At 41.0% G+C, this 24,267-nt stretch overlaps 1 protein-coding gene across 1 annotated transcript in view; it reads left to right on the forward strand.

Annotated features, from left to right (window-relative positions):
• The window catches only part of LOC310761237 (uncharacterized protein), a 161,618-nt gene extending 147,364 nt beyond the window's left edge, over positions 1 to 14,254 (forward strand). Inside the window, exons 7-8 of the mRNA XM_083611103.1 lie at positions 8,517 to 8,731; positions 13,684 to 14,254. The gene's annotated coding sequence lies outside the window, so the exon portion shown is untranslated. The remainder of the gene's footprint in view (positions 1 to 8,516; positions 8,732 to 13,683) is intronic.
• Positions 14,255 to 24,267: the final 10,013 nt, after the last annotated feature.

A 24,267-nucleotide genomic window follows, 5' to 3' on the forward strand; every position in this document is an offset into this window, starting at 1 on the left:
GAAAAATTGATTGTGCCCAGTCCATTCCCAGAGCAAGCTCATAATCCGCACCCGCTACCTTAACTGCTTTGTTACATTTCGGGGTATGCCAGTGGTAGAGATGAACAAATCTCTCAATCTTGGTTCATCTCAATTTCTCCTTTTTCCAATTTTAAGTTCAGCGCTCCACATTTCCGCGGCACTTTCTGATTTTTTTTTAACATAATGTCCTCGTGAAAATTTATAAGTGATTTACTGCAAATGTCTCCTAATACACACATTTGTGTGTACAATTCTGCTCAATATAAACATTTTTGCAAAGCAATTTTCCCTCATTTTTGCATGATATTTTCATTTGTTGTTGTTTAATCGTTTAGTCATGTCCGACTCTTTGTGACCCCATGGACCAGAGCATGCCAGGCACTCCTGTCTTCCACTGCTTCCTGCAGTTTGGTCAAACTCATGCTGGTAGCTTCAAGAACACTGTCCAACCATCTCGTCCTCTGTCGTCCCCTTCTCCTTGTGCCCTCAATCTTTCCCAACATCAGGGTCTTTTCCAGGGAGACTTCTCTTCTCATGAGGTGGCCCAAGTACTGGAGCCTCAGTTTCACGATCTGTCCTTCCAGTGATTAGCATGTGCATTTTTAGGCACAATTTACCCCAGTATATGATTACTGGGATGCGGGTGGCACTGTGGGTTAAACCACAGAGCCTAGGACTTGCCGATCAGAAGGTTGGCAGTTTGAATCCCCGTGACGGAGTGAGCTCCCGTTGCTCGTTCCCAGCTCTTGCCAACCTAGCAGTTTGAAAGCATGTCATGTGCAAGTAGATAAATAGGGACCGCTCCAGCGGGAAGATAAACGGTGTTTTCATGTGCTGCTCTGGTTCGCCAGAAGTGGCTTAGTCATGCTGGCCACATAACCCGGAAGCTGTCTGTGGACAAACGCCGGCTCCCTTGGCCTATAGAGCGAGATGAGCGCGCAACCCCAGAGTCGGTCACGACTGTACCTAATGGTCAGGGTTCCCTTTACCTTTACCTTTTTATGATTATTGGTAAACATGGTTGGGTGACAAACTGCATTGTAAAATTAGGAGAAGTGCAAATTTCAAAAGGATGGCTGTATTTCAGTTCTCATATTGTTTCAGAAAGTGCAAATTAGATAGGTTCACTTTTAAATGTGAACTGAATTCAATTTCTCCTCATCCGTAGTCACTACTAATATTACATGTAGGTGGAGCTTCTGGTTTAGCCATAATTTGGAAATGGGTAGAAGCAACTCTGAAAACCATGGTTTATAGAAATCACATTTAGGCCTATCCATGCCTAAATGTATTTATTCATGTTATTAGATTTTGTATACCACTCAAATTAATATTATTATTATTATTCCCTGGTTCACATTCACACTCAAGCCAAAAGCCTTCCCAAAGGCCCACAGCCAGCACCCAATCCCTTAAAACAATGCTTTCCTTTTCTTTCAAGTAGGGAGAGACAGTGTGCATGAGGAGTAGATTTGAGAGAGGGTTTTTTTATATATATTTCTCATTCTTTTTGTCTGCCATTCTCATGCTTTGAATAATGGAGGAGAAGGGTGCCAAAGCAGGGATGCAGCTGCCCTAAAGACTGCTGCAGGAGCTTTTAAATTGGAAATTGGCAGTATATATAAAGTAAGATTCCCCTTCCCACCCGCCTCATTTGCAGATGAGCTCTCCAGAATGGAACAGAAAGACAGACAGTGGAAATGGAATACAAGTTATTGCTAGACTTCTGTGCGATCCATGTAAATAAACATGGATTTTGAGGAAATTCTCTCCACATGCAGTGTGTATCTGTGTGTGTGTGTGTGTGTGTGTGTGTGTGTGTGTGAGAGAGAGAGAGAGAGAGAGAGAGAGAGAGAGAGAGAGAGATACCATTTGTGTCAGTCAGGTTTCCAACCCAGAAACTGTGGCGTTTACCACTGTCATTGCTAACAAAAGCATCTAAATTCAGAAATTCTAAAAAAAGAAAACCCCACAGGGCACAATCAGGTGTCTGTAAAGACTTCTAGCTAATTCCTTTCCTTCTTTTCAGCTAGCAATGACAATGCATAGTTAAATGATGAAATTTGCTGCTGCAAGATGTGGTGCGGACCACCAACTTAGATGAATTTATATAGAAACACATGGCAATAAAAGCAGTTGACTACTGTTCATGAGGGTTTTGTACTAACTTCCTACAGAATAAGAGGCCCCACGCCTCTACATACCAGTTACTGCATAACAACAGCAGGGGAGGCTATTAGGGGCTTCCTATGGGCATCTGGGTTGCCACTGTGAGATACAGGATGCTGGGCTAAATGGGCCTTTAGTTTGATCAGCGGAGCTTTTATTATGTCAGCACCACACCTGCCAATAGTAAATGTTTGATGTTCCTAGTCACTTCAAAATCAGTATGCAGTGGACATCTTCAGATTGTTTTATTTCTTAAACAAAGTTATCTGACACATTTCAGAAGATAAATAAGAAAGCACTTTCCAATGTTATCTCAACTATATTTACAGTGATTCCAGGTAGCAAAATTCAAGGTTTTCAATATCAAGAAAAGCATCTTAACAGGCATCTATCTGCCTGTTAAGACGGTTTTGTTTTCAAAACTCTTCTCTGCTTCCATGGCACTTCAATCAGCTCTCACCCCAGTTGTGTTTTTAAGGAATCAGAACTCTGTATTTTAATCTCCCACATTCCAAATTCAGTCTCTCTTTTATTCAAAAGAAGATCACCACTGTGTGGTCCAAAAACTCATAGAAAATGACTTTCTTATTACAGGTGAGCATAAGTATTTGATTAGTTAGAACTGCTGGGTTCCCTTTCTCTGTGGGCACTTAAAGCTGCTGAGTGACATTCAGAAAAGAAACAGGCAAGCCCTTTTCTTAGAGATATCAATACGTTCTCTGTATGCAATGCATTTAGAATGATGCATTTACTCTCACAAAGCCATGTGGCCTAAAGGAAGAATGGTTTTCCATGATCGTGTATTACTAAGATTTAGGAAACTTTGAACTTATTCTTACCTACTCAGCCTCTAAAGGTTTATTTCTTTATATAAAAGACAGTTGTGAATTAACCATTGGATTTATATTGAATGATTAAATGATAAGATTTTAAAATATTTTTTAGCAGAACTGAAAAAGGTGGAATATGTCATAACTGAAGACACCTGCTATGAGCTGGGAGGATCTCTGATGATTCAGAAAAAAATATGTCTTACAGAAAGATAATTTTAAGCTGTTTTTCAGAGATGAGAACTTTCAGCTAATGAGGAGACACACATTACTCATATGCTACTTATGTGCAGGGTACAATTGTGTTTATTTATAGTGAGGCAGTGCTTTTAGTCCTGTCCTGGACTTTGTGTCTCCTTTCTCAAAAAAACACATACTAGTTTGCTGTGAAACGGCAGTTGCTTGAAGAGGAACCTAAACACCTGATCTCTTGCTGCCATGTAGAGTCAGGACACCTGCACAGAACACCAGGATCTCATGTGTTGGGGTCTCTCTTCAAAGAAAAAGGCAATGTGAAGATCTGACATCGAGGAGCGGGGCTAAAAGTGCAGCCCCACTCCAAGGCAGCAGAAGTGCACCGTAGATGCAAGCAATGTGTTGGAAAACTCCAGGGGGGAGGTGCTAGGAGACTTCAACCTTTACACTGAGGCTTCCCTTACTGGACTATCTCAGGACCTCATAACCTCTAGGACACACATAACCAACTCCCAAGAGACTGTGATCTACTTCCCAGTATAAAAAAACCTGGCAGTGATCTACCCATTGTCATTGGAGGGAGGAGAAGCGTGGGTGGGGTGGGTGGAGTGCCCAGAGTTATTGAGCTTTTGGGGGGAGGATTGCACAGAGTTTTTTGCTTTTTCCCTGTAACTTTTTGTACATGATAATGATCCCGCGATCTGCTGGGATCAGCTAGGGATCTACCAGTAGATCACAATCTACTGGTTGGACATCCCTGCTCTAGGACGCCTATGGTGCTCTCTCAAATTGTTATCCAGAAAGTGAATGAGACACGTTACACTTTCTCAAATTGCCCCAGGGCTTGATTTCCTAAAGGCTGGAGAGTGGATGTGGAAATACTATTTCCTAGTGAGCTCCCGTCTTTCAGCACCAGTTGTCCCATACCCTCTCCTCAACCCTCAGGCATGAGCGTTCAAATAAAACGGTCAATTTCTGAAGTTCTTAGGAAATCTGATGGATTCTTGAACTCTGGGGGATTTTGCAAATTCTGCCTAAACATGCTGTAAGCCTTCCTGGAATTGGGAACCCTGCATGATTGGTCTTCTCAATCATGAGTCTTTTAAGTGTGTTCATGCTAGCAAGCCACCTTCAGACCTTGCCGGCCAACATGGAAGGGACAGGATATATACCCCGAGTCTCCTACACATTTAAAATCTTCAGACTTTGCTACGTGGAACATGCATCTATATTGGTAAGGCTCCTCGCCTGGAATGTTTGCTTTTTGCATTTTGATGTGAAGCATGAGCCCTACTTGTATTTAGCTCTGTCCTGAAGGAAGACTGGCCACTTTCCACTGCTGCAGCACTTCAACTGGACACAAAATGGAATTGTAGGCATATGTTCTCAGCTCAAAATAATGTAGACTGAGGTTTGGTGACGTGGAAACAACATTCCTGTACATTCCTGCTGCTGCAGTTTAAGGGCATGTTCATACTCTAAGAAACCAGTAGATGGAACCAGTGGTTCCATCTCATGTGGAATGGGACAAAGCTGCAGGGAAGAAGGAGAAGGAATGTTTTTCTTCTTTCTGTTGCTAGCAGGGGTGAAAGAAGGCTAACCGGCACCTGGTGCAGGGTGTGGGAGGCAGGGCAAACCGCCCGGTGGCGCATGTGCGTGCACCGTACGTACGGCAGATGCATGGTGCTGCTACATATGGCACATGCACATGCGCCGTACATAGTGGCTCTGCACACTATGTGGTTTGCTGACGGCGCTGCTCGAGCGCCGTACAGACGATGGCAGGATCCTCTGCATGCAGCTGTGGCAGTGCAATGGCGGCTCACGCTGCCATGCCCAGGGCTGGCGGGCAAGCCTCCCACGGGATGCCTTCTTGTCACCCCCTCAGAGATGGCTCCCAAGGTGGGCCCCCCACCCCACCCCTTCCTCTGCCACTGGTTTCTAGCACCTCATTTGAAGTTAAGGAAAAGGAGAAATCTGGAAAGGGTAGGGGGGCAGATAGACATACAGACAGGGAATGGAAGCTAGGTCTGTATTATAACATACCTGTGTCCGAAACAGATGTTTCACAGCAGTTCTTCCAATATCAGCTGCTATGATTACCTTCCTTCTGGATATCTTATGTCCTACTATGGGCTACCAATGTGAACCTTGTTTTAGCGCAAAGTCATGAACGGCATGTGTTGGTATACTCATAACCAGCATTCGCTTTCAGTGTAAACTTTTGAGGAAAATAGACCACCACAGAGAAAGAGACTAGATAGGCCTTTTTAATGAGATCATCATGATTACATTGAAAAGGTTGGGAAGTTAATTAATCAGAACAAGCATAACAATGCAAAGCATTCAGGAAAATCAATTAGAGATTAGGAGAACACTAAAGTAGACCCGTAAACCGCTTAAAAGCCTGGATGTGAGCTGAATCCATGAAAGATGGAACTGCTCTCTGCCTTTGGCTATATCAACCACCTTCAATGAAATCTACAAAAGTCAGAAAAATAAAACATTTAAATATAAATGTCATTTTGTGCACACATGCTATGGAGATACCACCAGCATTAACATCATAGGAACACAAAAAGTTGTGGTATAATACTTTGTCCCATCTAATTCTCTATCTACCCTACTATACTGCAACCAGTTCATTTTTTTTAAAGAACACTATTTCTTATTATATCAATATAAAATAATAATATTAGCATTATATTTATTGGTTGGTTTAGTTGCAGAAATGACTCAAAGCAACTTACAAACATGATAGAATCATTAAAACCAATTACAATAAACCACCAATAAAAACCTTTAAAAATCAATACAAATAAAAGACAGAATTAGCAGATCCTGCTCTACAAAAAGAGGCAATAGCTACTTGAAAGGACATCAAATCAATGCCCTTTTTTTCTTGGTGCCTAAAACTACACAAAGATGGAGAGAGAATTCCATAAGTGGGGAGACATCAGTGTAAAGGTCTTTCTCCTACTGCCAGCTTCCAGGCCTCCTATGGAGAGGGCACAAAAACAAGGGCCTCAGATGACGATTGCAGACAGAGCATTATGTTGTTGTTTAGTTGTTTAGTCATGTCCGACTCTTTGTGACCCCCTGGACCAGAGCACGCCAGGCACTCCTGTCTTCCACTGCCTCCCGCAGTTTGGTCAAACTCATGCTGGTAGCTTCAAGAACACTGTCAAACCATCTCATCCTCTGTCGTCCCCTTCTCCTTGTGCCCTCAATCTTTCCCAACATCAGAGTCTTTTCCAGGGAGTCTTCTCTTCTCATGAGGTGGCCAAAGTATTGCAGCATCAGCTTCAGGATCTGTCCTTCCAGTGAGCACTCAGGCCTGATTTCCTTCAGAATGGATAGGTTTGATCTTCTTGCAATCCATGGGACTCTCAAGAGTCTCCTCCAGCACCATAATTCAAAAGTATCAATTCTTCGGCGATCAGCCTTCTTTATGGTCCAGCTCTCACTTCCATACATCACTACTGGGAAAACCATAGCTTTAACTATACAGACCTTTGTCGGGAAGGTGATGTCTCTGCTTTTTAAGATGCTGTCTAGGTTTGTCATCACTTTTCTCCCAAGAAGCAGGCGTCTTTTAATTTCGTGACTGTTGTCACCATCTGCAGTGATCATGGAGTCCAAGAAAGTAAAACCTCTCACTGCCTCCATTTCTTCCCCTTCTGTTTGCCAGGAGGTGATGGGACCAGTGGCCATGATCTTAGTTTTTTTGATGTTGAGCTTCAGACCATATTTTGCGCTCTTCTCTTTCACCCTCATTAAAAAGTTCTTTAATTCCTCCTCACTTTCTGCCATCAAGGTTGTGTCATCTGCAGGTGTCATCTGAGGTTGTTGATATTTCTTCTGGCAATCTTAATTCTGGCTTGGGATTCATCCAGCCCAGCCTTTCGCATGATGAATTCTGTTTAGCTTAGCGGGAGTTAAATGCACACCATCTTACATCAGGTTTTCCATATACAATAACAAATAGAAAATATGCTAATAATTCTAAAACTTTTCACGAAACATTACGTGAAACAACAGTTATGGGAAGCCTATATCCCATATTATTTTATATGAAACTTTTTCTTTTGTTTTTGCTTCAGAATTTAGTATTGGTTTATTTACTGGTGATAAGGCAATACATTTTCTAAAGTCACTCTGAGGATTCAAGTTCATAAAATGTTGCCATTGAGGAAGGCAGCAAAGGAATCCCCCTCTCTGTTTTGTGATTATTGGGGTGGTTGGGGGAATCAAACGTCACTGGCTACAACAATCCATATAAAAACCCATGGAGAACTTTCCCATTATCTTTGAAGGTAGCCTGAATTTTTCAGGAATAGTTTCAACAAAGAAACAGAGAACCGAATATGATAAGTACCTAAAGTATCAGATTAAAGAGCCCTCCATTCATATATATACAAATATATATTTACACACACAGAGAGAGAGAGATTTTCCTTGTTTACAAAAGCACATGCTCTTTCTTCAAGTTGTGTTTTCTACAGATCAGTTACATTTGTTGTGAGACATTGGTGTTATATGCAGTATTGCGAAACATAACAAGTGAATAGAAAGAGAACCTACCCAGTGATACTGACACAAAAACCCCATGCATACTCTTACTTACATAAGCTTCACCACCCCACCCTCTCTCTCCCATCCTATAACACTTGTCCTTTACTGAAGCCCATGCCTATTTCATAGGTGATTGTTTTATGATCAGAGGTTGCTTCTGATGAAGTTGATCTTTGATTTGTTTGCTTGTTGTACAATTCTTTCAGAATTCAAGCAGCCCTTCAACACCATCTTGACATGTACTCATCTTTAGAAATGTTCTACTGAAAATAGGCCAACAGTACATCAAGCATCTAGGAAGCTTATTAACTGAAGTACTGACAGGCAGGGATACCAACAGGATTTCCCGGGCCTGTTATAATGATGGATGCTAATCTGGACAATTCACATGGTTTATATCTATGGATCATGGCACTGTAACAGCTGGCATGAAATTAATATAAAATATACCCCTTACGAACTATTTGTGATCCTGGTACAAGTACCTATCTCCAGCGTGACCTGGAAAGATCAGCGAACATCCTGACCCTAATAGTTGCAGGAAAAATCAGAGCACTAATCCTTGTATTTGCAAGGAAAATCTGTTTACTATTTCTCAGCCTCCTGTAAGCAGGAACCAACTCCAAACAGACAAGTAAGAGCTCTTTTAAGGTAAGTCAGGAATTACAGAGATAAAGTCGTTGTCTTCCTTAAACCAAGGCATTGTACTCTTTATTTTAAGCTTAGACCCTAGGTTTTTAATGACTAGTTATCACACAGCTCCAATGGGACACCTCTTTGCTAAACTCTCTCAAGGATCAGCCCTACATGTCTCTGAACCACAGACAAAAAGAGCGGTTGAGAGACTCTGCTACCTTGCCATCATGGGGTTTTGAAGGGAGAGCTTAACTCTCACAGAAGACACAGATCTCAGATCCATGGCTTGCTTTTTCTACTTCGTGGTAAGACAAGTTCTTTATTAAGCATAAAGGTTAAATGTATGTGTGTCTTTTTAATGTACACACATCCTGACTCCTTACAAAAGGCTCCATAACTCTCACTTGTATATGTAGGATTTACGTGCACAGTGGACATGCTTGTGGGTTTAGATGTATACCTTGCAATACTGGTGTAGAACATGAATTGGGCCCCTTGCATACACACCCAGCACTGTGTTGGAAAGAAACCAGGGTTGGCTCCAGTTTTCTGGGGGTCCTTTGGCCTGGGTATCTGTGGGCCCCTTGTTTCCTCCTCAAACCACACGCCTCCTCCATCATGGTCTCACCCTTTTAAAATAAAAGAAATCTTGACCAGTATGGTAATTTCTACTTCTCAGGGAATAATATAAAATTTTGAAAATCTTAATTCATTGGGGTAAATTTATACAGAGGAATGGAGAAAGGATCTGGGCCCCAGAGAGACAGTGACCATTGCCTCCACTACTGGCTTTCTTGAATAGGGATGGGCTGGCTTCCTCCTGCACACAGCATTTAGCAGGAAAATGCGCTGGACCCCTAGAAGCTCCTTGGTCCACATCTTATAATTTACTTTTTAAAAGAAAAGAAAGCTAAAAGTCCAGGCCCTCTGCTGGTTTGGAGCCCCGTAGAACTCTCTCCATTCTGCTTGTTTGTTGCGCCATGACTTTCAGCATCCTGTTGCTATTGTTTCAAGTGCAAATGTAAAGAAAAACCCCTCATTCCATTGTCAGTTGACTGAGTTTGTTTTCTACACCCAACCAAAGATAACAATGCTGCCCCTGGCAATTCCTCTGTGGATACAGAAATAAGGTGAAGGCCACCGCAGTCTAGCTTCCATCCCTGGCTGTAGGCCTAAAGGCTGCAGGGATGTTGCATCCCCTCACTGCCAGTGAGAAAACCTGCAATGGGAAACAAGCTCCCATTTGTGAGTCAGAGGACTAACAAAGGCTCTGTCACAAAGCAATGAGGTCACCCGGACATGGTGACACCTTCCTGATGAAAATCATGTGATACCAGTAATGGAACACTCTTGCAGGCCCCATGGCCTCCTCTGGCAACTCGAACAGCTACGCAGCATTCCCAGGAAGGGGTCCTGGTGTTCTGGGGCTCACAGGTGCTCTCGTGTGAACTCATGGTCTTAGCACAGTAAAACCACGCAGACAGAGTTGAGGAGGTATCTGGGCATACCTACTTTATTTCTACTAATTACAGATTAAAGAACATAACAAACATGTATGAGAGGAGCAGCTCTCATATGGACATCCTGTCTCGTCGCAAGACAGAGCAGAAAGGAAAAATACAATAGTACCAGAGATGGAGGTCACACAGGCTTCCTTTCTCACGGAACAGAAAGTAAACAATGGGATCAGATGATCCTTGCAATGGGAGGAGTGAAATACCAACAACTAGCTGCCCACTATATTGTCAAGAACTTGGGCTTCATGAGGAATTTTGTCCTATCTGTGATGGACAACTCTAGGAAGAGAGGTGTGTTAGGATATAGTTCCATTCCACCTTAAAAGGAACAGGCGTGACTGTTGTGTGTCACATGCCTGTTTACTTCCAGCACAGTCTGCTGGGAACTTCCGTTTGTATATTGCTTTTGCTATACTGCTGTGTGCTTGGACACAAAGGGAAGCAGACATGTTTTTTCCTTTGTTGCTGAGCTATGCTGAATAAACGCCTGTAAATAATGCTTACACATTTCTCTGTCCGCCACTTCCATTGTGAAGATTTATTCACTCTGCTGATAGAGCGTGCTCAAGTTTCTGAAGGCTTCTGAAACTATGAGTCGCTGATTGATGCTGCTCCAAGGGAGACCGGAGTTCGTCCGGCTGGTGGCTGGGGGCCTGCTTGATGTCCCCGTCTCCCCAGAAGCATCCCAACATGGTGGGATCTTTAGCCTTCTTTCCGTATTCAAAGTGCATAGGCTAAATGGACAAGAGGTGAATGGGAGCACTCTGGCAGTTCTACCATGTTGTTTCTAAGGACAGAACACCAGCAAGACATAAACTGTGTGTGTATAGGATTCTCTCTGCACATTTGGAAACCATGTTTTTAAAGAGGTAAGGAAATGGGACATTACACACAGACCTACTTGCAGGCCCATGTTTTCATAGAATGTGTAAAAGGAGTGCCACTCATCTCATTTTTTACATTTGACTTGTCCTACCTGTAGTCCAAAATGGGATTCATTTTACTGCATCCAAAGCGTCCGGCAGATAATCTCTGTGTTTCCAGAATGTGATAATATTTGTAATGTGCTAGATCATGGGCATTTAAATGTATTTTCCCTTTGACCTACATTAATCCTAACATAATGCAATATATAATTTTGAGAAGTTTGTAGAAAATGATCACCCAATTTAGATGGGATAAGAAAAGTCAGAGGATTATTTATTCCTCAGTAAAAGTGGTGTTTTATTTAATTTTCGTTAACTTACGGCTAAATTTTGGAACCAATACTCATTATGTTTTGTTGTTCGAAGTATGGGGAGTGTTAAAAGATTGAAACAAATGTTTTATCTCATTTCAGGCATGGTTGACTAAATGTTGTGGGTTACTGAACTGAATGAAAAAAGTCAGTGTCTATCAATCGCATGCAGCTCTTAATGAACCAGATAGTGCAGAAATAACAAAATGTGTGAATTACATTTTGGAGATACTGGCATCGTAATGATACAATCTTATTAGAAAGTTGTTCTAAGAATGTAAGAATGTTGTATTTTGTTATTAGGGGTTTTGTGTTGTTGTTTTTAAAACAATTTATAGAAGAGGCTAAAACTCTGCCTAAGGAGGAGGAAGTGGTCCTCTTCTCAATCCTTCTGCTGATCTTTATTAGACATTTAGCCACTTAACAATAATAGTTTTAGAGAGTAATCAGAACTAAGTCCAGGGCCAGCTGTAGTGCAAGCACCCCTCTCTGCCTGGTTTATTAGAGGACAGGGTTGCTCTCCTGTAACGATGCTGCACTAGCTCTTGACAAAGTGGCATTTGGTGGCAGAAGGGGTGGCAGAATTCATCAACACTAAAGCCTGGGTGAAGAAGGGTTTGGGGGAGCATTTTGCATTGCTATCTTCATGAACAGGAAGCTTTGCTGAGAGAGACAGTGTGTGACTGGAGCTACTGAATTAGGCAATCCTTCCACAGTCTTTAATCATGGAAAACTCAGTTGCTATTGCCACAACGAAAATTGTCCTGTACTCTATAGCCACAATGCACAAGTCTAGTGACTTATATTAGCCCAATATCTGAACACCTTGAGTGATGATGACTGATTGCTGTACACAACAAAATGGTTCCAGGTACTCAGTAAGCATGCCAAACGCTGAAATCCCTTGCTTGAATTTTCAGTGGAAACGTCAGAAAACTGTATGTATGAGCACAGAAGGGCAAGATTGCATTTCTGGTGAGGGACTGTGGGTGTGAGTGCTATTTTAATTTGATGAAAGAGATATAACCAATATATTTCAAATTAACATTCACATCCTCAGATGGGCTCCTGAGTTGCTCCTCTGGTTGGGCACTTGCCTCCTGTGCCACCATCCCACGAGTTAAATCTAGTTTTCAGGTTGTTTGGTCTTTGTTGATAACATTGTTGCAGCTGTTATAGGGTATATATAGTAAATGCTTTTGACGTAGGTACAATAGTTATGGCAGAATGATTGCCTTTCCTTGGGTGCTCAACTGTTTTATCGCCCTCACTTCTGAGCTGGTGGCTTTGCAGTTGCCTCTTCTCCTTCCCTCCCCTTCAGCAGATGCCTGAGGCGCCACATGCATTTTGAGTCTCTAATCACTAGCACATATTCAAAATGCATGATGAAGTATGTTGAGGTAATGCTAATCTGCATTCATGATTGTGAGAAAATGTTCTTGACTGGCCAAAAGAACAAAATTTATATGCTTGGAGGAAGGGGTGGGGACACACGCATGCATAACTTAACAGCAGCAACAGCAGCAACAACCGAAAAACCTTTCATAGTGGACAGCCCTGATCAAAAATTTGTGACTAACTCAACAATTAATACACGAATAAATCGTATTAATGTTTTCTGCTCCAGTTACAATGATATACTTTCTGGTAAAGCAGGTGTTGGAAGAACCAAAGGGCAATAATGGGGTAAGATAAATCCCTTCCTTGTTTTCCAGTGATTAATGGGGATAGGGGGAATTATGTGGTGAAGGGAAGCAGAGACAAGAGAGTTAGGACTGTCCCCTGACCCTCTTCCTAAGCTGGAGGAATAATGTCTGATGCATGGAGTCTTCTCTACTTGTCAAGGCTTCCTACCTGGTTTAGAATTCTGATCTGATGTTGTGCCACGTTTCTAAGCTCAGGTCCAAGCTTTAAAGCTCTGGGAATATCCACACTTCCTCTTGTCCCCCTGCTTTGCCCCAGTTGGAGCCAACAGCAATTCATATTTTCTCCAGCTTAACATTGGCTCCAACCTAACACTAAAGGGTGGGTTTTCCTGGGGAAGTGAATGGGGCATGTCTAGAAAGCATGTGTTAAGCAGAAAACAGCTTAGTCCCATGCTTTCTAGGGACAAGCAGAAGTGTGGATGAGCCCACTGTGCCCAAGCATATGTTTAAGCTTAAATAATCACTTCGTCTTTTCATCTCTTATATTGGGCGACTGTTGTCCTCTGTTGTCATTTTTTTGTTATTTGTACTTTTACACTTTTGTATGAAGATGACACTTTTCTGGCGATTTCATGCTAAATCCGTAGGAGTTTATCACCAACGTAAGGTTTGCCTATAAACATCATGTTATTTAGTGCTACCACCACATGTTGGCCATTCATGTGTTTCCAGAATGCCCATAAAAGGAAAATAAGATGAATAAAACTGTAAATTGGTGAAGTTTCTCTTGAATTTCACAGTGGTGGCAAAAATAACGATTGTTTTGAGAATAACATCCAGTTCTTTTCTGTACGCAGGTTTGCGAAGACAAAGGCTTAGAAACTGCCTGTCTGCTATAAAAGAAGATGGCAGGGAATGAAATTTTCAAATGCACTGAGCACCCACAACTAGTTGAAGATTCTTTAAACTAGGTCATTTGTAGCTTGCTTATGATCACACAGAAGCTAGGAAGAAACTCCAAATTTCCAAAGTCATATTTCAAAAATATAACCATGGGCTCATTTTACCTCTTTTGCTGCAGTACCACATCAACTCTATCATAGTCTGCTACCTGGATAATAACACCTCCAGGAACCATAACTGAAGCTCTGCTCTTTAAAGAACTCACCACCACCACCCTTGTTTGTAAATGTTCTTAAAATATTTTAAAGGGGGACCAGAAAGTCCATGCAGAACCATCAAAGCTGTGTTAGCAGAGGGCCATTTCATTTAGCAAGAAAAAGCGAGACATTTCCTGCAGGAATATTTGCCCTAACAAAAAATGTCAAGGAGTAGGTGAGATAGAGCTGAAGAAATACAAATGGAAGGTTGCAACCCTATACATGCATATTGTACACTGTTAACTATGAGAAATGGCTTGCAACACAATTTTTATGAGTGTGTGTTAATTTACTTCTAAAGAAACTGAGAATCCGACATAAAGTCATTCTTATTTAATTGAAATCCTTTTTTAAAAAATAACATTGCTAATGCACACTTCAAAGCAAATGCAGTTCGCTACATCGATATTGCAAGTTGGAAGGGACCATGGCTAGGTGATTTACAACAACCTTGCAGAGTTGTCCAACCTACGGCAGGTTGGGCTGAAACTGGGAGAGTAGCTTGCAGTCTACTGTGACCATTTTAGAGAGGCTCTGCATTTCACCAACATATGAAGTATGGCTGGTGTGGATGTGGCACAGGGCCTTTTTGGTTGTGGTGTCTAAGCTCTAAAACACAGATGGGGAACCTCAGGCCCAGGGCTTCTTTATCTTGCCCATGGGCAAGATGCACCCTCTTGAACCAAACTGCTTTGCCTGACTGATTTGTGCCTGGAAGTCTGATAAAGCTTCTTGCTCACCTAGATAAAGGACAAGGAAGTAAGTGTGACTATGAAGATGCTAGCCTACCAGAAAAATGATAACATTCATTGCTCTGCGCAATTTTGTATCTGTCCCTGCCAACCAATGGCATGTGCCCCTCCAATTTTTTTTTTTAAGAAATTGCCCCCAAAGGCACAACAGTTCTCATGCTAAAAAATATTCCTTACCCTTGCTCTAGAACTCTTTCTCTTCTGATTCTCCACTAACCATTTAATTCTTAACGAGTAGAAAAATGTGAATGCCATCTTGTTTCAGCAGGCTTTTAATACCAGATTATGGGTTTTGCTGCCTGATCTTGTAGCTGATTGTGCTCTCTTCTGCATAGCAAGCTGTTGATTCCTTATTGTTTTGGATTATATTTTGTCTTTTATGATTGCATGTCACTTTGGCTGAAAAACAATGTATATATTTTAAAAATAATTTAATTTAAAAAAAAAACTCCTAGCATTTACTTACCCATGTAGAGACTGACAAACATAGCATGCATAGCGGCAGAAATGTGAGATTGCATCAAGAGTTTAGCATTTGCTATTGTCTTGTCACGTGACTCGTGTATTTCCCCATGGGGGGCATATGTATACCATGTAGTACAATTAAATGCTGTATAGGCTGACTTGGTCAGGCACACCTTGGAAGGGAAGGCATTCCACAGTCCTTGCACTTTGCAGCCTTATCAAGGCTCTTTGCACTTTTCACAACATTCATCAGATGAGAACGAGCCTCGTACTTCTGCTGAATCTCACTTCAGGCTGAACATCAATAGAAATTCTAATTTTAATTCTGCTGCTTGTATATTGGGAAGTTAGTAAATATTGTGCTTTTGGGGGACAAATACTCTCTCTCGCACACAAGACAATTCACTTCTTCCCTGGTCTGCTCCTTAGTTTTCTGCCCCCATTTCCAAGAGGACCTGATGCATGGGAGAGAAGTTCCAGAGATACGTGAAGCTGAAGGCATAACCTCTGCATAGATTTCTGGAACACAGCAATTATTCATTGCAATAAATGGTTGTATTAACATTCATTGTACCAATTGCGGATTTGAGTGAATGATTTATTATGCTCACTTGAACTGTGCGTTAAGACATATATACATGAAGTTAATTAAGAAAATAAGTCAAATAAGAGGAGGATATTTATAGAGTAATGGTTGCTGCAGAGATTAAATAGATTTTCTCTCTCCTTTGTATAATTTAAAAACTTGTGGGTTATGCACTGAAGTTAAATGGCACAGATTCAGAACAGAAATTATAACTACTACTTCACTCAGGACACCATTAACATTTGTTTATTATCTGTACTTACAGCCCCCCTTCACCAGGTGGTCCTAGGAAGGCTTACAAAAATGTCACAGTTAAAACATCTTGCATTAAAATAACAAAACCACAAAACTACTAATGGCAAAAAACAAAAACCACCAGCAGCATGGCTGCTATGGGGATGGCATAGCACATAATTAGAGTGTTACAGTCATGGTTAAACTTTTTCCCGTAAATGCTAGTAAAGGCTTAACTCATTGAACTTATGCTTGTCATGCAACTGTGAAAGGCACAAGAATCCCCTTCCCTCATGCCAACCCAGAAGTTTCAGACTACTTTTTCAGGGGAAGAACCACCAATATTGTTTTCAGGGCCCTCCTGTCCATGCGATGCAGCTACATGACAAGTGACTGGAAGTTCTGCACATGTTAGGTGAAAATGAAGTGATGGTTGATATACATGCTTTGATCCTAATACGTGCTTTAGTCCCCGGAAAAAAGTGAAGCACAGAATGTGATGGTAACACTAAATGATTCTCCTTTCAGCACCATACCTTTTTATTCGTTCAAGACTCTGAAGACTATATTAGTTTGAACTATAGATTCACTTGTAAAGCTCAATGGTCTCTGCACACAAGTTTAGTACTGACTTCTAGGGCAGTATCTTCTCATTCTGGCTATATATTTATAAGGCTTTCTACTGGGAAGGAAGCCATCAAACAGCATTTCATCTAGCAATAGATGGGTTGTAACTTATGTTCCTCTTCTGTCAGAGTTCATCTAGGCCTTGCAACACTTTCTTCTTGCCAAATATTTATAGCTGAGTTATAAGAGTCGCTGATAGGAACTTCAAGCTTCCTCCAAAAAGTCCAGACAAGGGTATTTAGAGTTGAGGTGTCCTGAATCTTCACTAGTTTCATGTGTTTTTATGTTTTTTAAGAAACCAGCACTTTGGGTACATAGAAGTATTTTTCATAAATTAAATGGGGGCCCCAATTTCAGAAGTTTTGTCTGGCTACCAGTTGCTTAGTAGATAACTAACTGAGGCAGGGCTGATGCCTCCATATCCAACTTGTAGCTTCTAGGTAAGAAAAAGAGGATGCAACTTTTTCCTCACCAGGAAATGCTGAATTTTAAAAAAAGCTTCAGCATGTCTTTCTGTTTTCAGTTCTTACCAAGGATTGTTTAAAAGAAGGCTGTCGTGGCCATGATGGGGTTACCATAGAGATAAGGTGCTTGCTATGTAAAACCAGTTGTTCCATCATTGGCTTTATAACAGACCTGCAAGAAGAAAGGGATAGAGTGTAGGGGTTTGAGATGTATGGTAGCTAGATCTATTTGATCTGTGTATTTAAGAGCTTTCAGCGGGGCAGAGAAAGTGGTGTTGAACAATCAGAGCTACACAAGGAGCATAAGCAAGTACATATGGGTGTTGGGATTTCATTCCTTCCCACTGCTGATGTGTGATTGTTTTCATCACATGTCTGTGTTGACATTCCACACTGTTGGAGTCATGAGAACATAAGCTGAGTTACACTGTTCCGTTATGTTATGCTTTTGCATTTTCTGTTCTCTCTCGGATGAGAAGGAGAGAAGACCCATGATTTCTTTGTTCTGTAACACTTGATCTTGTACATAATAAATTAGCTTAGTATTCTACACCTCAAGTCCAGCTTCTGCTTTGAACTCTGCTATGTTTGTGTGTGCATATATCTTCAGATATATGCCGCAGTAGCAACTCGGGACAGAAGAGTGATGAATCATCCCAAGGGCCGCTTTGGAGGAAAAGACGCAGTTCCCTGGCATTTTCCTAACAATGGGGAGCTGAATTTTTAGAAATGAAGCAACAAAGCAGACTGGATCCAGGATTGCTGAAGAACTAGGTTATGACACACACATACATCCCTGATTTGAGCAGTTGGCACAGAGAGCAGTGAACTTCCCTCCTCCCCTTCCTTGATTGCATCTGCCATCATTCAGTGCACCTGTCATCATTCAGAATATAGGGCCTTGCTTTGCAAGCTGCTTCCCTCCAATCACTGGTGGAGGAAGAGGAGTACGGGGAGAGCATACCGCCCCCAGCAGCGCAATCCCCAGGGTGCCATCGCAGCTGCTCCCCCACCCGCGCTGGGCACCCCGCCCCTGCAGGTGGTGCGCCCCGCCCATGGGACGCACACCAGTCCCGCCCCTGCCTGCTCTCCGCCCCCCGGTGCTGGAGCATGAAGCTCAGCCACTGCCTCCAATGATGCTATCTGCTGCCCTGCACTGAGGTCATGCAATTTCAGGCTTCTTCAGATTGTGAAAACAGTTACTGAAAGGGGGTTGCACTGAAATGGATAGGATTCACTAGGTGTAATTAAAGTTAGAGCTGTAAATCAAAGAAGCTTCAGTTGACCATGTGGCGGAAAGGTTCATTTAAAAAAAGAACTAGTTTCATCCTGTCCAAAAGGGAACTAGTTCAGGTTTGTCCTTTTGCAAAACAAACTAGCATTCCCACGCCCAGCAATCAGAACGTTACAAGCTGCTGTGCTAAGGTATAAGGTCCAAAGGTAAATCAGGGACCTCACAGAGGTAATAAGATGTCTGGCAGACATAATGCCAACTGGTGAAGCTTTCCATATAGTATTCTAGTATTCCATAGGGTATTCTAGTATTTTCATACTAGAAAAGGCTTGCCTTGTTCAATTTGCATTAGCTATACAGCTTTTAAAGGCACAACATATTGATTGTTTCCTGTACCTGTACTTGCTGCAAGTTGTTCCTGTTTGAAGAGAGTGAAAACCTTCAGCAGGAAAAATACAGGAAATACATCATATTTAAATGGCATTAAATTACAAAATCTCTGATCTACTAAAGGAATTGTAAAAAAAAAAACCCAAACACCCAAAAACATATAATTTACAAGAAATGAGTCATTATTAAAAGCAAATGAAGGAGCATCTTGGACACTATATTTCAATCCCAATTAAAATAACAGACTAATGGGCCTACTAATTACAATTTATATTTACTGAAAACTGGTTCCCACCAATGAAGGATGTGACATTAAGCAGTAGAGAGCAATAGTAAGAAAAAGTGGGCCAGTGGCATATATTTTTTGTGATTAACATTTTCCTGCTCCATTTAAAATTCCATGTTGATATTTCTTGTTGATGTATTTAAAATCATTTAGTAAATCCTAAGTTGAAAACAAGGGTAAATTTAATATTACATGCTCCAGATTCAAAGGGCAAACCAATGTAACTGCTTGTATATGTTTTGCTATCTGGGGTTTTGTATGCATGTAGGAATATAAAATACATATTCATGCAAACATAATTTTGAGACAATTTACTGGAGAGAAATCTAACTTGTAACAAAGAATTGCCTTGTGTTAGAATGCCATACGTGATGCCCAAAGGTCATACCATAATTTGAAAACCAAATTAATCCAGTAGAGTACTGTTACCTTCCTTATTAATATGATTTAGTGTGACCTTGTTTCACCATTGTTTCAAGATAACTTTGTTATTATTCCTCCTTTGCATTTTTGCCTCTATGTTCCCACCTCCCCCAGACAAGAACTAAAATTCCAGCTGTACCCTATTCAGTTTACCATCTGTTGAACATTTGGATTCATTTGCTAATACTGGCATCTTTCGTCTGCAGGGAATTTTTCCTGCCAAATGACCACTTTTCCCCCACACATCATCTTAAAGGTTAGATTCCTCTGTGGGCAGTCAATCTATTGGAGACCATTTGTGTTATTTACTTTAGTTCGGGAAACAATGCTTGATATAAACAACTAGGCACTCAGGATTTATTAAGGCTTACCATGCAGATAAGTGCATGTCAAAGCTAAAGCTACTGAAAAAGATTGCTCCCCGTCTTCTGTCACATAAATCAGAATTGCAGTGCCTTCTCTTGAACAATATTAATATAATTTGCAGTTAAAAAATAATCAAAGTATGTGAGAAGCTGCTGGTTTAAAAGCCTTGTTTATGTGAAGTTACAGTGACCTTTATTTGCTGCCCTCACAAAAGTGCCTCATTTCCCCCTCTTCTGTTAGTATTTCCCTCCTCACACACACACCCCAGTAGGACGCATACAGGAATCATACAATGATGTGAAAAATATTGTTGAATATGTACTACAATATATATGGAATACTAGGCATGAGCAAATCATTTTGAAAGTCTTCAGTGGACAGAACAGTGCTTTATAGAACAGCTGAGCTGCCATGGAAAAGCCACGCCATGTTCCCCCTTTGTTCCACATTATGAAGTCATTAAATCAAATTAGTCATTAATTAGGTTGTCAAGCCAAATTATGCAATGTTGTCAATATATGTTGAAATATATTATTCAACTCATAATTTCCAGAGCAAATTCCAACAAGTAATAAATGTTGTAATGCCATTTTCAGTGGTAAGAGGCGGTATTCAGCAGAGAGTTAAAAATATGTATGTAAGGGTAAAGGTCTGGGGAGATATAAAAGGTCATTGCTGGAGCCTAAAAAACATCCACATGGGGGCCATGGGTCCCAGAAAATGCATTCACCAACAGGCCAGCCCCTCTTAACCACCTACCACAAACTCTTGGTGTATGGTTACCATTTGGTAAAAGTTGAATTCAGAGTATTGATAAGAAAACACAAGTAAGTTAAGTCGCATGACAACTTTTATGTCAGATTGAGGCAGAAGAAGTGTGATGCTGTAAAACTCAGGTGTGGAAAGTGGCTGCATTGGGTGGTCGGCGGTTGCGGCCCCTTGTGGGCTGCCATCCATTCCCTGGTACCAAGGAGTCACATACTATGTAATGACAGCAAAAGGTGCAGAAAATGTCTTTTTCCACAAATGGAAGGGCTGTTTTACTCCTTGCATTACAGCACAGTGCAAGTACAACTAAACTCTGCAAGGATTTTATTCCATTCTCACAAGAACCTATGCAATTGAAACAATGAGAAATGCTGCAAAATCTACCTGTTATAGTGATGTCTGTCCTCTTGTGCAAGCTCTTAAGAATCTCTAAAACAGTGCTATAAACTGTTCTCCTCCATTCACAGAACTTTGAATCTGAACCAAGTCTTTGAACTGGCCTGACTCACCTTTTCTTTTTATTTAGAGTTGGAAACCTTGCTGAATTAAATTGCTAGGCAGATCGACATCTTGGGCATCAATTATTTAGCAAAGGCAGTGAGTAATGCTTAGCTTCCATAAAAGCCAAATCTAAATGGTTGCCATGTGTAGGCTATGAATATGGTGATGTATCGTCTAATGCAACAAAACAGCCTGACTTTAGTCAGCCAATTTGTAAAAGAATTAATGCTTTCCAGCTCATTTCATACAGCTACGGCACGTGGATATGACAACTCTAGCTATTTCTTTAATTAGGGAAATTGCTACTGCTATTCAAACTGCTTGCCTTGTGTTCCATTTTGCTAAGGTGACCCAGGAGACTTAAGAAAACAGAGAGACCCCATGGCACCCTCCTAAACAACTACATACAGTTCTCAGTTGAATTGAAATACCTGGAACTGTGTGAATCGTTTTGGAGGAGGAAGATAAAAATACACCGCACAACAATAAAAGATGAATTACATTCAGTTTTGCTTTCAGCTAACAAACCTAGAATTACTCGCGCTGACGAGGCCTTACCTTGAAATGAACCCATAGAAACAGCATGTATGAAGGCAGCCAGGAACTTAAGCTATCAATTATCTAAGTACAAAACACCTCAATGCAGCTTTAATACCTGGATAGGGCATTTAGAACTGGAATTTAAGGCACAGCATGCTCAGTTTAAACAAAGTTTAAATGTAGATTTGGAAGGAAATACACCGCTGATGATACTTCAATGATTACGAATGTAGCTGGGAAATAAAAGATAAGCTTGACAATGGGACAGTAGGCAGTTTGAAGAAAGGAGAAAAACACTTTAAAAGGATAGATGGTATAGAAGACTACAGAGATTTAAAGCCACTGAGGGCTGGACAAATAGGCATCAATATAGCCTAATTATATACACAAAGCAGCAGATGAAGCTTATACAACTCAACCCCTGAAGAACTGTGCCACCTATACAAGCATTATTGAAGCAAACATAGCTACAGCTTTTGTCAATGCTTTTAATGCTATATTGAGAACTGTTGTCTAGATGTTGTACAGTGCAGGTACAGCGTGGGATGCACAAAATGCATCAATATGCTCAGATCTGCCACATAGCATCTGTTGATATTCAGTAACCAGCCTTCTGTAAGATCAAGTTGCAGAAGTCAAGTTCTAGGCAGAAATAAACCACAACGTGGTCCAATTCCATTGATCCTCTACACCAGTGTTTTTCAGCCACTGTTCCGCGGCACACTAGTGTGCCGCGAGATGTTGCCTGGTGTGCCGTGGGAAAAATTGAAAAATTCGAAAGATTTTTTTTAAAAAAATGTCAAATTTTCGCCCACTAGGCGGGCGCCGGACTGTGTCCACCCTATTTTCCATCCGTCCTGGGTGGGGATCAGATCGGATGGGATCGGATGAGAGCGGACAGGCGGTCCGCTCTCATCCGATTCCCCATAGAGAGCAGCGGGGCTCTGACATCTCCCTCTCATCACACAGTGCGGAGACGGAGCTGTCATCCGCCGGCTCAGCGGGGATCAGCGGATTGATCCCCGCTGAGCAGAGAACGGTCCGCAACGCTTTTGTTTGCCATTAAAGAAAAAAATATTAAACCATGCTTGACTTTACAGGAGCAGGAGGAACTAACTGAACTGAGACAAAATCGTGGTTTCAAGCTAAGATTTGCTGATCTACCTTTGGACATATCTGTGTGAGATGAGCTTTTCAAGCATGATTGCTATAAAAACTAAATACAGAAAGAGACTGAGAGCTGTTGACGAAGAGCTACATGTGTGTCTTTCTTCGATTCCAGCCAGAATATCAGCTTTGTGTTCAGCCAAACAGGCCCAGGTTGCGCACTGAATAAAGTATTTTATAATTTTTCATATTTCTGTTTACTTACTATTTCATAATAAAGTAATTATAAAATACTTTCTTTGTGTTTATTTGATTCCTATTCAAGAGAATTACTTTATATATAGTCAATATAGGCACAGAGTTAATTTTTTTAACATTTTCTAATGGTGGTGTGCCTCATGTTTTTTTTCATGAAACAAGTGTGCCTTTGCCCAAAAAAGGTTGAAAAACACTGCTCTACACCACTGAAAGTTTGGATATTGTTTTGCTTTTGAGGCAAAGATTGTACAGTAGTCTTTTCCAACCCTAGAAAAGATGCCACATTTACTGAGTAATAGCAACATATATGACTCTTAAACCAAGACTTTAAAATCTTTCCTGAATGATTAGTTTCTATTATCTGTGAATATGTATAGCCTAAGTATGTTTTCTCAAAGTATGGCCTAGTTCTATTACTGTATGGCCCCTGACTTGCGTTGGAGAAATTTAAAAAGGGGGTTTCCAGACTGGAGCGTACACTCACAGAAACACAGAAGAAAAGGACGCAAGCTCCAAGTGAAAAGATAGGTTTTTATTGAAATGCAAATGTGCATAGGGACAGCCTCAAAAATAAGGAGAAGGCTGCAAAGAACCCCATACAAAGCAATTTTTAAAAATACATTTCCAGAATACACATGTCATTTCTATTCACCAATCAAAGGATCACAGCAAACTTAATACTTGCAACCCAATGTCATCATCCTGAACCAATCAAAATCATTTGGCTCTTCAGATAAGCCCTTATCATAATATCATGTGACTACATATAACCATTTTTCAGTGTCTTTCTTTATTAAGACTTTGACTAATTTTCCTGTTCACTACATGTCCCCCCAATGACCTCTTTCATCCGTCTACAAAACAATTCAAGAATAATCACAATTGTCATGTCTAGCTGATTCTCTTTTCATGCTTACACCATAGGGTCTAACAGTTTATTTTTTTCAGTGTTCTGGATTAGACATTCACTATGTACAGTACCTAAAAGCAGCTCATTCTGTACTGTAAAAGGCAAGTACAAGACCTTTTAGTTTATCTAGGTCACAGAATCAAGAGAAAATGGAATAATGAAAATACAGTTTTATGAAATTATTATTTTCTCCAATGTTTGTGACTCTCAGAGAACATAAGAAGAGCTATGCTGGATTAGTCGAAAGGCCCATCTAGTCCAGCAAACTGTTCTCACAGGGATCAACCAGATGCCTATGGGAAGCCTGTGAACAGGACCTGAGTGCGACAACCCTCTCTTGGTGCCATACATCTTCAATTCATCAACCACT

Source organism: Podarcis filfolensis (genome assembly GCF_964270895.1).
Source record: "Podarcis filfolensis genome assembly, chromosome: 4".
In the NCBI taxonomy this organism is placed as follows: domain Eukaryota; kingdom Metazoa; phylum Chordata; class Lepidosauria; order Squamata; family Lacertidae; genus Podarcis; species Podarcis filfolensis.